At 38.8% G+C, this 14,117-nt stretch overlaps 1 long non-coding RNA gene across 1 annotated transcript in view; it reads left to right on the top strand.

The window, feature by feature from the left end:
* The first annotated feature begins 4,761 nt into the window (after positions 1 to 4,761).
* LOC123333213 overlaps positions 4,762 to 14,117 on the top strand; it is a 39,293-nt gene continuing 29,937 nt past the window's right edge. The window contains exon 1 of the long non-coding RNA XR_006550418.2: positions 4,762 to 4,814. This is a non-coding gene — a long non-coding RNA (uncharacterized LOC123333213). The remainder of the gene's footprint in view (positions 4,815 to 14,117) is intronic.

The raw sequence follows: 14,117 nt of genomic DNA, 5'->3' as shown, positions 1-14,117 counted from the left end.
GCTTCCTGCAGCTGCTGATATAAGACAACCCTCTGCTAGGTGGCGCCAAAATGAGGGGCATTTTCCACATAAAACAATGTTTGACATCAGTAGATATCAGCAGGAAGTGTTTATCTTTTCTACTTTGGTGGGAACAAGAAAACTGGTTTTCATTTCACTAGTTGGTAAATGAGGAGCTGTATTTGGAAACCGTCATCAGCTGGCGCCCTGTTTCCTGGGTGTCCCAGTGAGGTCAGCCCTCCCGACAGCGGGAGTTCCAGGACACACCCTCTGGCCAGCCCCTTCGTGGGGCTGTGGTTGGGCACTTTCACCAGAGATTCCCTGAGGCAGTGACAAGTTAAATAAGCAGATTGTTTACTCTTTCAACATGCCAGCATCTGACAGGCCTTCATCCTTTCCTTCCAATCAAGTTTTGATGAATATGGTACAGCCCAGACTTTGGATCTAGAGAGCTGTGTGACTCCAGATGGAGTCTACTTGCTGTGGTAGCCAGCTTCCACGATGGCCCACAACGAGCTTTGATATCTCTTGGGTTGCTCCCTCTCAGATTGTTCCACAGTTAAGCTGTGAGAGCTATAGCATGCAGAAGTTATGGTGTGTCACTTCCAAGATTAGATTATAAAAATATGTGACTTACATCTTGGATGTGTTTTCTCTCTCCCTCTCTCCATGTGCTCTGGTGGGAGCCATGTTGTGAGTGGCCCTATGGTGAGGACCATATGGCGAGGAGCTGAATGAAGCCTGCCAGGAGACACACGCATGACTTAGAAAGTAGATCCTTCAAGCTTGTCAAGTCTTCAGCGATCACAGACCTGGCTGACAGCTTGATTGTAATAACCTCATGAAGGACCCTAAATCATAAGCATCCAACCAAGCCACTCCTAGATTCCTGATTCTCAGACACTGAGACAATAAATGACTGTTGATTTTAGCTGTTTGGTGACCTTTTGTTATGCTGCTATAAATAACTAATACACTGTTTACAAAAACTCTCCCATACTTTCTACTATGAATAAATAATACACCCTGGATTGCCAGGAAATAGAATGCTGACATCTGATATGAGGCAGCACTAGATATTTTCCAAGATTTATCCCCACCCAAGATTCTACAGTAGTTTGAAGCTGAAGACTGACTATAATAACTGAATTTTCCTAAAATAATCTAGATTTTCTACTTTCAAACTGAACTGTATCTAAAAACAGATATGACAGAACCTGCAGATTAGATTCAGTTTACATCTTGTTTATGGATGTTAGGTGTTTGTTCTCAAGTATTATCATTTATTTTAATTTTTAGTCAGCTTTATTGTTTAACATGTGAAACTTTCTATAAATAAAAAGGCATGGTGCAGTTTATAGGCTATGTTTTTATTGTCATGAAGTATCATTTGAAACCATGACTGAACTAATTTTTTTGTGTGTTCAGACATTATCTTGAGTTACACTGACCCCGTGGGTCAGCTGTACAAACTCATGCAGTGCAGTTTGTCCGCAGATCACTTTTACGTGCATGATGATCTTGCATTGCTGTAAAGCTAATTCTCAGTCCCTTTCAAAAAGATTCACAAGTTTGGATGTGTGTCTCTGCCCTTGGGCTCTATTTTTACTGCGTCCTGTTTATATTCAACTTGGAAATTTGATTTTCAGAGACATCTGTGTTTAGAATTGACTGTGGGGCTTAAACACTAGAACAGAATTGCTCTTGTAATATAATAACACAGGCATTTGCCTCCCTAGGTCTTTTGTTGAGCTGTCACTTGCTGATGGTTATTTGGTGACATTGTGATTTTATTCTGCCTTGTGGAGAACCACTAAATTAGGGTAATGGATTATGCTGTCAATCAAGTTTGACAGACCCTCTATGAGAAATTGTAATGGAATGAAAGCAACATGGTCCAGTTGTTCTGTGATTAGCAATGTACCTTAATAACTGAAGTAGCCCTTCAGTTATTGAATGCTATAAAGTGCATTTCAGTATGGTGGATCTAGCTTCCCACTGCATGCTTCTATAAGATTGTATGTGTGGTACTCAAGGCAGTTTTTAACCTGTGACACTTTCAAAACAAAGTTTAGACATGCTGTTTAAAAGCATTTGATTATATGTACATATATATATATAGTGTGTGTGTGTTTGTGTGTATATGTAAATGTCATTGGAGCGACGTTTATGGCATAACAATGTATTGAGGAAAAACTTTTCCTCTGCTCTCTTAGGTTCAGCAACTGTGGTCTTGAGAATTAACCTAAGAAAAGAAAACGGAAAAAGTACAGTTTTTTATTCATTTTCCTATTCATAAGATTTCACAGAAGCAAAACTCAAAGAAGCGGTTAGAAATTTAGAATAACTTCTAAAAGTCAACAAACAAGAATATGGGAGTGAGCTGGACCATGTGGCCAGCTTCTGCTTTGCCCACTCACACTGTACAAGCAAGTGACAGGCCATCAAACCATCTGCCTTCAGCCCGGGGCCACCTTCATTCTCTGTCACCAATACCAGGCAGAGAAAGGGTGACCTTTCTTGTTCCTAGAATTCTAAAAGCTATTTTTGCCCACACAAATTTCTTTCTTTTTTCTTTTCTTTTTTGGGTCATGCTGAGTGGCTTGCAGAATCTCAGTTCCCCAACCAGGGATTGAACCCAGGTCACGGCAGTGGGAGTCTGGAGTCCCAACCACTAGGCCACCAAAAACCCTCCCTCCTCAATGCCAGGAGCTGGCATATTGCATATTGAGTGCATATTGCATATTGCATATTGAGTGCAGCACTTTCCACAGCATCATCTTTCAGGATCTGGAATAGCTCAACTGGAATTCTATCACTGCCAGGAGCCAGCGTGAGGAACTCCGCCCGTGACAAAGGTCATGAGGAAGGAGGCTCGGCATACGCAAAGGCGGGATCGAGCCTCAGGAGTCCCCCTGGAAATTCTCGAGCATCTACCCCCAAAACCAGAGTCTGCCTACTTTCTGCTTTGTGCTTTCACCTACACCTCTGACTTTACGGGGGGCTGTCCCCCACTACCTCTCTCTGAAAAAAGAATTAGCTTACAGCTCTAGTTAATAATTCCTGGGTGTGATAGTGTTTAACCTACAAACTCCTTTGGAAATCCTCTAGCCTGCCTGAATAGGCTTTTCCGGCCACATGTGATTGTTCAGAGCCTCCCAACTGTGAGAGGCAGGAGATGTTCTAAACTGTCTAAACACAGATTCCTTTGAGTAGTTAAAAGATTGATTAGAAATTGTATTGGTGAAGGGTTTTTCACTTATTGAGCCAATGTTTGCTGCTAAGTCTCCATACTCCTTACCTACTGTGTCCTTGGCAGTGTATTGATTGATATAATGGGTGTATAGAAATGTAAAATGCAGATTTGTCCAATGCTTTTTTGGAGGCTGGTGCCTGACTTTGGAATAATCACCTTTAGAGACAAATAAGTTTCTTAAAATGTTAACAGGCCTCCAGGCCAGAAGATGATGTAATTCACCTGAACTTTTGCATATGATAAGTTTGAAAGCCTGACTTCGATTAGGACCAGGAACTGCTGTTCTTGCATGACTCCACCCCTTCCCCCATTATCCTCTATGCACAACTTAAGGTATAAAAACTACTTTGGAAAATAAAGTGCGGGCCTTGTTCACTGAAACTTGGTCTCCCCATGTCGCTCTCTCTCTCAAATTCTGGCCGAGTCTCCATCTGGAGCGTGGAACCCTCCATGCTTGCTAATTATGCCTGGGCTTCTAAGATCCGACTGGGGAGGCCTCAGTGTCTCCTCTCCTTTGGGAGAGCGGAAGGACGCCTGTGGCCTACGTAAGTGGTGCAAACTTCTTGTCTTGAAGTTTTATTGGTCTCCCGCGTAAACCAAGCTACTCAGCCTCTTTTCTCCACTGAATTTTCCTACTGAGCTATCCTCATTCTATTACTCTTTATATCTTTGATAAATATTTATAAATAAATAGGTCGCTGACGCCATCCCCGCTTCGAATACCCTGGATCAGCCGGGGCTGGACCCCGGCACCTCAACCACACACACACACACATTTCTTGATATTCTGTAAAACACTCTAGAATTCTTGATGCTTGTTACAGATTTTCTTGCCTTTAGAAAAAACATTTATGGGCCAACATTCTGTTTAATGGTCATTGACTCTACTTTTGGCATGCTTTTATGCCTCATCTTTCTCATTTATTTTCCCCTCTGGCTTCTAATTTTTCTTTAGATTCTTTTTCATTTCACTGTACTCTTGTCTGAAAATTTAGTTTGTATTGGGAAGCCTGGGAAGTCTATATGCCAAGTTCATTAAATACCTACTAGGGTTTTAGAGAAGGAATGATTTTTCAGTCTGGTTCACACTGAATTTTTTTTTTTTTTTTGCCATGCCTCATGGTTTGGGATCTCAGTTCCCCTACCAGGGATTGAACCTGAGCCCCAGCAGTGAACCCAGGCCCCTCCCTCTTGGACTTCCCCCATCTCCATCCCATTCATCTAAGTCATCACAGAGCACCGAGCTGAGCTACCTGTGCTATGCAGCAGGTTCTCACTAGCTGTTTATTTTACACAGGGTAGTGAAGTATATTTATGTCAAACCTAATTTCCTAATTCATCCTACCCTCCCCTTCCCCATCCTGTGTCCACACGTCCATGTTCTACATCTTCATTTCAATTCCTGCCCTGCAAATAGATTCATCTGTACCATTTTTCTAGATTCCACATATATGCATTAACATATGGTATTTGTTTTTCTTTTTCTGACTTCACTGTGTATGATTCTAGGTTCATCCACATTGCTACAAATGATCCAATTTCACTTCTTTTTTTATGGGTGAGTAATAGTCGATCATATATATGTACCGCATCTTCTTTACCCATTCAAGTAGATGCTTCTTTAAGAAGAAAAAACAAGATGAAATTTTGAAAGTAGTTGCCTGAGAAACTGGTGGAGACGGCCATTACTGTGATTTTTGATTAGGTTTTTATGTTCCTAAACCTCTATCATCTCTTTTTAAGAATATAATCCGCTCCCCCCCACCCCCCACCTTATGCTAAGCTATGTAGAGAGAAAGGAATTCGGAAGGGCAAAGTGAGCCTTGTACCTGAGGCAGGGGGAAGTTAAAATTGCAAGAACTCTAGGTAATTGGTATGTTACAGGATGGCAACTGGGAGATTGGGATGAGGGAAATTGACTGTTTCCTCTGTCCCTAGTTCTAAAATGCACTTAGGGAAAACTCTGTATAGATCCTTTCCTTACCAAGCTCCTCTATTTGTTTCTCTTGATAATTAGTCATATTTTTTGCATATCTTTGCGTGCTGAGGAATTCTTATTTAATACTGGAAACTTAAAAAAAAAAAAAAAGGCTTGGGACTTTCCTGGTGGTCCAGTGGTTAAGACTCCACAGGGGGCACACATTTCATTCCTGATCAGGGAACTAAGATCCTGCAAGGCCAAAAATAAAAGAGGCTCCACATGATGATGTCTTTTCATGGAGAAAGTTCAAAAATTTCCCTAAGAAAACAGATTTGGAATAAGGGGAAACATTTTAATACTATCAGCGACTGGGCTGTTTTGAGGTTAGATTACAGTTCTGGTAAGATTCAGTCTACTCTTTGTGCCTTGTACCTAGAGCTTGCCCTTCAGGATTTCAGTTAAGAGACTGGTAGGTCTGGGTCTCCTTAGCTCCGAGAACTATGGGAATTTCTGCCCTGCTTTTCACTGGTTTTCAGAAATGTTCTTTAATCTCCCATTATGCACATTTTGGAATTAGCTAAATGCCTTGATGGCGGAGACCAGGTCTCAGATCTCCAGCTTTGGCATTTCAGTCCTGAATGCCCACACAAAGCTCTGTGAGTTTCTTTTGTCTTCCCAGAAGAGACCTGTCTGGACCAAGCTCAGATCCTCAGTCTTCAGCCTATGCCCAGAATTGACAGATACCTCCTGGAAAAGTCAACTGCCAGTTCTCAACAGCTTTACAGAAGGTTCTGTCAGTCTCTGGAATTTTAGTCCCTCTAGTACTGTTTGCTTTTGTATCTCTCTGTTACCTTAGAAAATTTTAAAGGTTTAAAAAGTTTATCTGGGTTTTGTAGTTCTCAGTAGGAGCATTTTCCTGCCATGAATTCCGTCATATCCAGATGCAGAAATATGCCTTTTATTTTTTGTCCGTTTGATCTGATGTGGGCTGAGAGAAATGAAATAGCCTTCCACTGCTGTTTTCATCTGTGTCTCTTGGTGCTTGCAAAAGTTTCTGTTTTTATCAACATTGTTGCTACATTGTTTAGTACAGAGGTAGTCATAGCTGTTACATTTTCATTTTGGTTTGTATGCTCTGACGCTGTGAAGTGCCTTTATTATTGCTTTTTGGCTTGATTTCTACCTTCTCTAACATTTTATTACACTAGCCACTTTCTTTTTGTTTTGCTTTTTCTGGTATTTTTTGTTGTTGTTCATCTTTTTAGCTTTTCTGAATAATTTTGTTTTCATTGTTATTCTGTATTATAGCCTAGGAATTGGGTTTGTGACCTAGATCTGTGAGTCAATCTGAAAATCAATCTTTTTCTTTTATAAGCTAAATTAAACCTACACATATTGGTAGGATTAATTTTAGACCTATGATATGTGTAACATTTTAAAAGTCTCTTCTTTGCAGCCTCTTTCTTTCTGATAGTGGCTACATAATTATATCTTTATTTAATACTTTTATTCTCTTTTTTTCTTTAGAATAATATGTAAAATTTTCCTAACATAAGCAGCATTAAAGTTGCGTGTATTCTCTTCTTCCCCTTCATCCCGTCCTCTCCATCCCACAGTTCGGGTAAATGATGCTATCTTTCTTAGTGTTGACTTTTGTGCTGTCAAATATGTTTTACTTCTAAAACTTGAATTTTCAACTTTAAATACCTCTTGGTTTCTTGGTATTATAGATGAAGCAATCAATGAGTTTATTCTTTTTTCTGCTTTCCCTCTTTCCATTAAAAAAAATTGTTTTTAAGTTGTCAGGTCATATACCACATATATTTTATTCTGCCACTCTATTTCCCCCCCTTTTAAATTTTATATCTGTTGGTAGATATATTTACTGCCATTGAGAAGTCTTTTAACTGAGGCTTCCTCAGTCATCCCTTGGCTGATTACAGTTTTTCCTCTAGTAGTGTCCTTTGGAAGAATATACACGAACATTATTCCCTGAATTCTGGAATGTTCAAGGCAATTTGATAGTATTAACCATTGGAATGAATGTGACTAAAAGCTCTGTTTCTGGCAAGAGTATAAATTGGTACAACCACTGGAAAGCAGGTTTGCAACAACTTATCAAGTTAAACACTCACTACTATATGACTCAGAAATTTCATGTCTACTCAGGGACAACTCATACACAGGTTTTCAGAAGTCACATAGAGGGCTGTTCATAACAAGATTCTTTATAACAGTAAAAAATTGAATGACCACCAAAAAGCAAATGATAAGTAAATCAAGGTATATTTTTCAAATTTTATACATCAATCAAAATGAATAATCTATAGTCACATTCAACAGTATAGACAAAGTCTTAGCAATGTGCTATATTTTACTAATTCTCATCCTTGTCATTTTAACACTTGTAAAATTGTGATATATATTACAATTAATGGTATGTCATTGTTTAATTAGAGGATATTATCTTTTCTTATATAAAATAACACTGTATCTTACATTTCATGGGAACTTGTATTCAAGGACATATGGTAATAATATGTGACATAATGAAGTGTCAGAAGATTACGTTCAATATGGTGCCCTTTGTGTAAGGTTGAAACAACTAAAACTAAGCAATTTTATTTATGAACATGTATGTATGACAATACTATGTGTGTCCAAGGGGGTAATAAAAAAATTAAGGATGGTGATTCCTTCTGGTGGGGGAAGTCAAATTGATGAGATATGAAAGAAAGGTAGATGAAAGTTACTGTTTGAGTTCTCATGTTGGTTTCATGGATATTTAGATAATTATTTAAACATTTCTTATTTTAATAATAATTAACAAATTATCATAAATCAAATAAATATATGTATAATACATAAATGACATGTATGGACTAAGAGTGAAAATATGCTTTGAGCCAAGAATTCTGACTAGTTTTATACACCCTGAGGTTGAAACTTTATATTAGAAGTAAAATTTGGCTGGTTCATACTGACCTTGAGTTTAAGTGTTAAAACTACCTTCTGACATTGAAAGTTATTTTTGAGTAATCTGACATCTACCATCATCCTTATTTTCTTTTTCTTTTTCATAAATGATATCATCTTTTTGCTTGGATTTCCAAATGATTTTCTGACTCTTTAAAGACAGTGGATTTACTAAGATATGTCTGTTTTGTTGGAGGTGGATTAAGTTTTCCTAATATACAGTGTGCTTTTTCAATAGGTAGGCTTAGATCATGTATTCCAGAAATACTTTCTATAGTTATATTTTCAAATATGCATTCTATTCTACCATTTTGACTTTCTTCTTTTGGACTCTGTATGTCTAAGATACACTTTACTTGTCTTCTGTATCTATGATTTTATCTCTAATCCTGTTGATATTTTTCTCTATTTTGGCTTAATTTTGCTTGCTTTTCTCATTTCTTTCCTGCCTATCTCTTATTGTGCTTTCCATAATATCTATTTTATATATATATATACATTTTGCTTCAACATACGTCTCTTTCCTTCCTCCTCCATTGCGTTATTATTAATCATGTATAATACACTATTATAATGAAGTGTAAGTGAAGTGAAAGTCGCTCAGTTGTGTCCAACTTTTTGTGACCCTTTAGACTATACAGTCCATGGAATTCTCCAGCCCAAAATACTGGAGTGGGTAACCTTTCCCTTCTTTAGGGGATCACTCCAACACAGGGATTGAACCCAGGTCTCCTGCATTGTAGGCAGATTCTTTACCAGCTGAGCCACCAGGGAGGTCCATTATCATAGTGATTATATCTTTGTTAGTTAGAAGTACATCAATATAGCTATATCATTATTATTTTATACAGTTGTCTTTTAAATCAAGAGAAGAAATAAGTAAAAAATGCATTTATATTATGTTATACATTTACCTATGTGTGTACACAGAATAATGACTCCCCAAAGATGTTCATGTCTTAATCCTCAAAACCTGTGATTATGTTAGGTTATATAACAAAGAAAAATTAAGGTTCTAGATAGAATTAAGACTGTTCAGCTGCTGAGTTTAAGAGAGGGGAGACTATTCTGCATTAGCCCAGTGGATACAACATAATCCCAGTGTTTTTAAAAGTGGAAAAGGGAAGCAGAAGAGAAAATCAGAGTGATATGAGAAGGACCCAACCCACCATTTCTATCTCTTAAGATGTAGGAAGAGAACCACAAGTCAAGGAATGCAGATAGCTTATAGAAGCTGAATGAGAGAACTTAGTGGATTTTCCCCTAGAACTACCAGGAGAGAATGTAGACCAGCTGACAACTTGATTTTAGCCCAGTGAGATCTGTTTTGGACTTCTAAACTTATGAGATAGTATTTTTGCATCATTTTAGGCTGCTAAGTCTTTGGTAATCTGTTAACTAAAGCCATGACTTCCCTGGTGGCTCAGATGGTAAAACATCTGCCTACAATGCAGGAGACCCGGGTTCAATCCCTGGGTCGGGAAGATCTCCTGGAGAAGGAAATGGCAACCCACTCCAGTATTCTTGCCTGGAAAATCCCTTGGATGGAGGAACCTGATAGGCTACAGTCCATGGGGTCGCAAAGAGCCGAACACGACTGAGCGACTTCACTTTCTAACTAAAGCCATAAGAAACTAACAGACTATGTAATTATCTTTACCATGTTCTTTGCTTTTTTCATGTGAATTTATTTATTTATTTATTTTTCAGCCAGGGGGGTGTCTTTTAGAACTTATTGTAAAAGTAGATCTGCAAGCAACAGTTTCTCTGTCTTTTAAAAATCTGGGTATGTCTTTATTTCACCTTCATTTTGGATAGTTTTACTAGATATGTACTTTTTAGTTGACTTTTTTTTTTATCTTAGCATTTTGAATATATCATCCCACTTTCTTCCGGCCTCCATTGTTGTGATGAAGCTGTTAATCTTACTGAGGGTCCTTTATGGTGAATTGCTTTTCTCTTGCTATGTGGAAAAACTTCTTTTTGTCCCTTGGCAGTTTGAATATGATGTGTCTAGGTATGGATCTGTTTGAATTTATCCTACTTAGGGCTTGTTGAGCTTCTTGGCTGTGTGGATTAATGTTTTTCATCAAATGTGGGAAGTTTTTGGTCATTACTGTGTGTGTGTGCTAAGTTGCTTCAGTTGTGTCTGACTGTTTGTGACCCCATGAACTGTAGCCTGCCAGGCTCTCTGTCCATGGGATTCTCCAGGCATGAATACTGAAGTGGGTTGCCATGCCCTCATTCAGGGGATCTTTCTGACCCAGGGACCGAATGTGTGTCTCTTGTATCTCCTGCATTGGCAGATGGGTTCTTTACCACTAGGATCACTTGGGAAACCTCAGTCATTACTATTTAAAATCTTTTTCTGTGCCCTGCTACACTGCCTTTTTCTCTTTAAAAGTGGCACCTCTGTGTATGCCCCTCTGAACTTCACCTGGTTCAGTATGATGTCTTCAGCCTTCTTTTGCATGCCCCTGGTTTCTTCACCCAATGCTGTACCTCCTTGGAATGTGATCCTTCATTTTGGCTGATGCTTTTGATATTTGCTACTCCAGATACCCACAGGCACCTTCCATCTTTTTCTCTCTCTCTTCTCCAGCACGTGATATCTATTCAAAGCCAGTCCTGTCTACAACAGGTCTCATTCAGGGTGAGGTCCTCACCTTCAGGGGAAATATTTTGCTGGTGATTTCTGAGGTCTTTTACTGCTACATCCCTCTGTGTACTCCTTTGCTCTCTCATTTCTGCATTCTGGTCAGCTGTTTTTAAAAACACTTCTATTTCAATTTAGACTTCGTGGGATTTTTGTTTTTCCCAGTTCCATGAAAACTGAATTTGTGGCTTTTAAAACTCTGCTTTTTTTTTTCTCCTGTGTTTTTCCAAGAGAAGTCATGGGAAGATTCATTAAATGAACACTATAGCTATACCAAATAGCCCCCATATATGTTAAAAAAATTTCTAGTGTATTTAAAAAATCTATTTACAATGTTCAGAAGAAAGACAAGACAAAAACAAAGGTGGCCCAGAGTTTCAGTCAGATGTTGTGTCTGTCATTTTGTTCACTTCAGTGTACAACATTCAAGGGGGTTGGAGTGTGATGTTACAAGAGACTGGTCACATGTCTAAGGTGAATTTTGAGCAGGTTGAGGTCCTTAACAGGACCTACATCAAATATGAAACTGTTATCATTTCTTGGTGAATTCTTCAGTTAATCTAAGAGAAATAAGTCAAAGATGCAAAGAAAGAGAAAAGGCAATGGAATTCTGCAAACAGAATAGAAGATGCAAGTGGAGATGATGTTTTGGGCTAATGAGTAGGACAGAAAAAAAGTGATTTCTTTCTCTGATTAGACAAGCAAGCACACAGAAGTGAACAAATGGGTTTTTGATGTAAAACATAGTTTCAGGGACTTCCCTGTGGCTCAGTGGTGAAAAATCCATGGGCCATTGCAAGAGATACAGATTCCATCCCTGTTCCTGGAAGATCCTGCATGCCATGGAGCAACTAAGCCTTTGCACCACAACTACTGAGCCTGTGCTCTGGAGCCTACATGCTGCAACTACTGAAGACAACATGCCCTAGATCCCACGCTCCACAAAAGAGGCCACCACAATGAGAAACCCAGGCACTGCATCTAGGGAGTAGCTCCCACTCACTGCAATTAGGGAAAAGCCCACACAGCAATGAAGGCCCAGCACAGCCAAAAGTAAATAAATAAGTACAATTATTAAAAAAACAGTTTCAGAGCCTTGTGATATTTCCAGAAAACTTTCATTTTACATTTGTAAACCAAGAGCAAGTTGTTTCAATTGATATACTTCAGTTAAAGTGGTATCATGTAATTTTTAAAAGTCTTGCTATGTATGTTATACTGTGTATTTAGCTACTACTCATTTTAACAGGAACTTCCCAGGTACTGCTAGTGGTAAAGAACCTGCCTGCCAATGCAGGAGATATAAGAGACTCAGGTTCAATCTCTGGGTCTGCAAGATCCCATGGAGAAGGAAACGGCAACCCACTCCAGTATTCTTGCTTGGAGAATCCCACGGACAGAGGAGCCTGGTGGGCTACAGTCCATAGGGTCACAAAGAGTCAGACATGACTGAAGCGACTAAGCACGCATGCACATTTTAACAGAAGAGCCATCAGTGACTGGATTATCAACCTCATCATAAGTCTGTTATCTTTTCCAAACTCATTGCATTTCTAGTGTTGTATGCATCACCATCCATCAGAAGACAAGGTCAGCTCTGCAAGTCTTGTGCTTTGAAGAAAGAACCAACTAGCCTCTTTAGCAACAAAAATGTCAGGAAGACCTAAAGAGCTTGATATCAGGTATACTAATAGAAGCTAGAGGAGATCTGTTTGTGAAGGGGATCCTCTCCATAATCTCCAAATCCCAGCATAGATGGCTGCTTACTAATTTTTGACTGCTGAGTCTAGACATAATAATTCCTAATGAACTCACCCAGACAAGATGGGAAGGCCTATCACGGAATGCTGGGATGGGATACAAGAGAGACAGCAAAGGCTGTTTCTGTAACATGATCTTGCCAGATGGAGTGTTTCATCCTAGGTTAAAAGGTCAGTGCTGTGATCTCATTCTTTTTTTTGCAAACATTGTAATGATTGACTTTATTATAGGGATTAAGATCTATGATTAAAGTGATGTAATGTCAACAATCTTTTTTTAATCCTCTATTGATTCAACAACTGCTTTGTATATGCTTTGGTTTAGTTAAATATGATGGAATAGTTTGTAGACCTCTGAATTCCAACAACAACAATGGATATACTTACAGTGCAGCTGTGGAACTGATAATCTTTCTTTATGACAGTGTTATAGAATGGAGTTATATTGTTACTCTGAATACAACAGGCACGTCTCTTCATTTGTCTACTATATTAAAATGTATTTATATTTAAAAATCAAGTATTTTTTGTTTTGAAAGCACTTAGACTTTGAATCACAGACCAGATTGTTTCATAATTTTTTTTTAGGAACCTTTATATAATGAATAATACAACCCACTGATAATTTGTATCAATATTAAAAAATGATTATTTGGGGGACTTTTATAATCCCTTATGATAAGTGATGCCTGCATATGAATGCTGCTCTTGAAATGGGTTCAGGTCATTTAAAAAATAATAGCATGGGTGTTTCTCCTCACTTACTGGCTAAATTCTAGATCAACACACTCTGAGTGGCAAAGCTGAGAGAATATAGTGGAGAAATGGTGAGTGGGTGAGAAATAGGGGGAATTGAGATAGATGCTCTGAAGTCCTGTCATACCTGAAAGGATTTTAGAACAAAAATGTAAAAGCACATGAGGTTGCTAAGTTTACATGTGCCACACCCCCCTCCCATCCCCAACACAAAACACAAGCCTGTGTATTTATTACTTCAGGAAACAGCACAATAGCAGGGTTACCTGTATCATCTGCCTTGAAGTCACAGTCTGTCTGCCTCATCCCCCTCCCACACCTACAGTCCTTTTCTGATAAAAATGAGAGAGGCCAGATGCCTTTGTGGGGTTTTGGGCAAAAACCACGTTCTACAGAGGAACTCCATAGGGAATGGTGAAAAACAGATCAATTTTATCCTTTTTAATAAATATGGATTCCATGAGACATGCAGAAATGGAAATTGTATCCCAATGTTTGCTGAGATGTGGGCTGGTGCTCTATGGGCCCCGCCCTCTACCCAAGTCTTTGGGATCAAGAGGGACTGAACAGTCAAGAGGAAGAGGATTACTTGTGAAAATTAACATGCTCCTGAATCTCTGTGAGAGACCCTTGTCACTGAAGGTCACCAGACTTATTTCTTGTAACCCTGAAAACCACTCTGTACACCAGCAACTAGGTATCTGCTTTAGGGTTTCTGTCTGTATTCCATGTTTCTTCCCAGACCAGAGAGAGCAAAAAGTTGCAGAAAGAACAAAGAGGACACACTTTGGA

The sequence above is a fragment of the Bubalus bubalis genome, chromosome 4 (assembly GCF_019923935.1).
Source record: "Bubalus bubalis isolate 160015118507 breed Murrah chromosome 4, NDDB_SH_1, whole genome shotgun sequence".
Taxonomy (NCBI): Eukaryota; Metazoa; Chordata; class Mammalia; order Artiodactyla; family Bovidae; genus Bubalus; species Bubalus bubalis.
This window is presented reverse-complemented; position numbering and strand designations above follow the sequence as displayed.